The sequence below is a fragment of the Panthera onca genome, chromosome D2, assembly GCF_046562875.1.
Source record: "Panthera onca isolate mPanOnc1 chromosome D2, mPanOnc1 haplotype 2, whole genome shotgun sequence".
NCBI classification, from domain to species: domain Eukaryota; kingdom Metazoa; phylum Chordata; class Mammalia; order Carnivora; family Felidae; genus Panthera; species Panthera onca.
Window position 1 is genome coordinate 24,074,436 of NC_138349.1, and position 4,571 is coordinate 24,079,006.

The window sequence follows — 4,571 nt, forward strand, 5'->3', positions numbered from 1 at the left end:
CAAAGAATCCTCCAATCTAAGATATCAATAGTGCCAATGTTGAGAAACGCTCATTCACACTGATTTCCTTCAAGGGGAAATATGGTTGATTTTGGAGAAGTTAGAGCTAAGTTTGATGATTGAGGAAGTCAATTAAGCCGGAAAATGCCATTTCTGGAATAAAATAAGGGATAATTACAGAGTAATGAGACTAATTTTCTTACCTGATAATCTTCAACATGGAGTCCAAAAACAAACAAACAAACAAACAAATTCCAAGCAATATTGCCATTCACTTATTAATCCTTCCATTCATTAAATATTTATTAAGCATTTAATATGTGCTAGAAACCAATTAGCAAAACAAAATTCTGATACTGAAAGAGCTCTTAGTCTAGAAGCATCCAGGGTAATGTACCTGGCTGTCTGGTAAAGTAAACCCTTTTAACTCTTTCACTATTGGGTTTTCCAAAGGTTGTTTCTTGTGAAGATTACATAAATTAAGAGACACAAAATATTTCCAACAGTTACCTGGCACAAGGTAAGCACTCAATATATGCTAAATATTGACTATCAATATATTTTAAGATAACTTCAGTTATCTTAGTGCTCTTTTATTTATTTACTTATTTACTTATTTATTTACAGTTTATTTACCTATCCTGGGAGAGAGAGAGGGAGAGAGGGAGAGAGAGAGGGAGAGAGGGAAGGAGAGGGAGAGAGGGAGAAAGAGAGAATCCCAAGCAGGTTCTGTGCTGATAGTGTGGAGACTAATGTGGGGCTCAATCCCATAAACTGTGAGATCATGACCTGAGCTGAAGTCAGATACTTAACCAACTGAGCCACCCAAGCACCCCTAATTATTAATATTAAAAATGCAATAACCAGTAATATTTTCTAAATGGATTCCTTTGAGGAATATTCTTTAGAGGTATACCCTTGGTCATCCTTGTAAATATATATAGCCAATTAAGCATTTTCTTTTTTTTTCTTTACGTATTTGTATTTATTTATTTTTTAATATAATTTATTGTCAAGTTACCTAACATACAGTGTATTCAGTGTGCTTATGGTTTTGGGGGTAGATTCCCATGATTCATTGCTTATATACAACACCCAGTGCTCATCCCAATAAGTCCCCTCCTTAATACCCATCACCCATTCTCCCCTCTCCACACCCTCCCCCACCATGAACCCTCAGTTTGTTCTCTGTATTTAAGAGTCTCTCATGGTTTGCCTCTCTCTCTGTTTTAAACTATTTTTTCTCCTTCCCTACCCCCATGGTATGTTAGGTTCTATATTAACAATGTTTTCCATTGTTAGTGGAAATTAACAATTTCATTACATTACAATACTATTACATCCTCACTAGAGATGGTTAGATCAGGAAAATACAAAAACAAAAACAAACAACAACAGCAACAACAACAATAAACCTGACAAGCATTTTATAGATATTTGCCTAGCCTTTCTGATCTGGAAGGCATTATACAGGTTAATGTCTTGGATATAAAATAATATAATCAACTATATCTACCTTCATTTGACATTTAATAGGGAGACAAAGCACAATAATTAACCATAGAAAATTAGCAAAGGCAACAAATGGCAGAGAAATTCAAGAGGGGAGGATCCGTATAGGTATAGGTTAGGAGGAACATCTCGAGAGGATGGTATTAAAAGAAATACGAACATAAGAGACAGACAGACTTTGGCCTCTGTTTTTCTCATCTACGAAGGTCTCAGGAAAATACAAGAGTATCAAATCAAATGACTTGCAAAGAAGGTGCCAGAAAATTTTGCAGTAAGAAAATGTTGCAATGGAGTTTCTTAAAGACAGAAGAAAGGAAGGGCCTGAACCAATTGGAAACTAAGAACTCAGTCTCACTGCTGATTAAGAATTTTCTTAGACTGAGTAGATGGAGTCATGGAGGCTTCCCAGTGGCTCACTGGAGAAGCTCAGGGCTCGATATGTTATGAACCTCAACATTATCATCAGAAATGTGGCTTCTTTTCTGAGATAGAAGCACCTGGCTGATACTTTCTGAGACTGGACACAAGCTCAAGATTCATGAGTGTCTCCTGGAATATCTGTTTAGTGCTAAGCAAAAGAAGGGCTAGAAAAGGTGATGTGTAAATCAAATCTCTGCATACCAAATTCTACTTGAAATTCACAAAGGAGGGTCATTATTCAAAAGAACTTTGTAATAAACCCTTATGAAAAACAAGTAAGGGGTTTTTGAGATTGTCCCAGCTCCACCATCGTCTGGCTGTGGGACTTGGAATAAGTCATTTCAACCCACTGAAGCTTATAAGGACTCCATATTATAGATGAAGAGACTCTTTCCTCTGCTTCTCCCAAAAGATTGAAGCAAACCTCAAATAAGTTAATGTCTGTGATATTGCTTTGCAAACTGTAAAAGGGTGAACCACTTCACTTTCATGTAGACGTTTATTTTTATCCACCAGGTTGTTTACAACGAGACTGTTTCCTACTAAGCGGAGTCACTTTTATAAGTTAAGACAAATTTGAATTTTGCCAACATTGTATAATTTCACCCAATTATTTCAGCCTTCTCTGTTCCCGAAATGGTACCACTGAATTAAATTTGGAGCAAGAGCTCAAGACCTAAACGCTGTGAGTCAGTCCCTTCACCTTGAAAACACAAGGAAAATGATGTCAGAACAATTTGCTCCATAGAATGTTGGCACAATGGAACAGGCTAATGAATGGGAAGGCATACTTAAGTGAATACTATTATGCTGTTGATTTATAGGGAAACAATGTTAATTCTCTTTTTCTTCCTCTAGTTATAAATTTGAGTTGAACTTTGCGTTTACATGAGGAAGGCACATCTTGGCTAGAATTTACATCACTTAGAACCTCTTCCCATTCCCAACCACACATTCTCCAGCATGTATTTATTTGTGAAAGAACCTTGTAGAACATCTTCATGAAAAGAGAATACAGGCGCCTGGGTGGCTCAGTCGGTTAAGCATCCAACTTTGACTCAAATCATGATCTCATGATGTTCAGTCTGTGAGTTCGAACCCCACTTCAGGTTCTCTGCTCTCAACACAGAGCCTGCTTCAGTTCCTCTGTCTCCCTCTCTTTGCCTCTCCCTTGATTGTGTGTGTCTCTCTCAAAAATATATAAACATTTTTAATTAAAAAAAAAAAAAATAAATGCTAGGGATTGTCCCACCTTTACTATTTTCTGAGTATAGGAAAACAGACAAAAATCTCCCATGCTGCCATTTATCTATCAGGGACAGTGATAAAATTCTACAATTCACAGGATCTCTTCTAAATAAAACCTATATGTTTACGCTTTGAGGTTTCCAGGAAGTAAGGAACTCAAATAGTGATTATTCTTAATAGTGTTCTATTAAGCTAGTTCCAGACTGTTTGGTCCCTGGCAGGAATTACTTGATGAAAAGGATGAACCTAGGAGAGTTCTAGCATATCAGCAGTCTAATTGCTTTATAAGTGCTGTAATGCAGTTTCAGGAAGCGATGGAATCCAACGAGCCCTCAAAGTGAAAAGAACTACTGTCTATCCCCTCCCCTTTCCCTCTGATTAAGCTCCTTGACCATGGGTTAGCTGGAGGCTCAGTGTTCACAACAAAACTATCCAAACTTCTATTTCATGTCTTAGTATCTTCCAGACAAAAAATGTGCCCCAAACAGCACGTCTGGTTCTTCTTCGTGATGAATTTCAATGTTTCGTCTTTAGTCTCAAATATCTGCCTGTGTGAATCTGTGTTTGATTTTAGAAAGAAAGAAAGAAAGAAAGAAAGAAAGAAAGAAAGAAAGAAAGAAGAGGAAAGAAAGAGAGAAAGAAAAAGTCTTGCACTCACTTCAGCAGATCATATACTAAAATTGGAAGGATACAGAGATACATATGGCCCCTGTACAAGGATGAAACACAAATCTGTGAAATGTTCCATATTCCTCCAGGAGATCAGCACCTTTGGGAATCCCCTTCACTCTCTTTCTGAAAAAGCTGTTCTTAGGAAAAGACATGATAAACTCATTCACTCTCAAAAAAAAAAAAAAAAAAAAAAAAAAAAAGTCTATGATCCAAAACTGCCAAATACCATAAAGTGAAATGAAGGATAAGACACCAAGTAGAGCCACAGCCCACACATCTATCATGGAGACAGGGGGCAATGATTAAGCACCTTGACATGTTACTTTGAGGATAATCACAACAATCCCTGATAATGAAAGAGCATAGTGTGCAGAGACCTTGAAATCCATTCCTTTTCACCTTTGTTCAGTCAACCTATGAATCGGCTCTCCTGTCTCAGACACTGTTCTAGGTTCTAGGCTGCAGTGGTGATAAATACATTAGCAAGGTCAGTGCTTTCTGGAAGCTTAAAGTGTAACTAGACCAATTGAGGAGGTAGGGGCAATACATGAATGAACGCACAAGAAAATACCGGTGGCAAGAGCTGAGAGGAAACCAAACAGGCTGATGAGATTTGCTCCCCCATGAAAAGCCCATGAAATGGAGCCCCACGCTGAGAGCATGGAGCTTGCTTGTGATTCTCTCTCTCTCTCTCTCTCTCTCTCTCTCTCTCTCTGTCT

General features: G+C 37.7%; 1 non-coding gene across 1 annotated transcript; it reads left to right on the plus strand.

Moving 5' to 3' along the window:
- The first annotated feature begins 3,830 nt into the window (after positions 1–3,830).
- On the plus strand, positions 3,831–3,934 carry LOC132685666 (U6 spliceosomal RNA). Its single transcript, XR_009613255.2, has one exon. It is a non-coding gene; the product is annotated as a U6 spliceosomal RNA (small nuclear RNA).
- Positions 3,935–4,571: the final 637 nt, after the last annotated feature.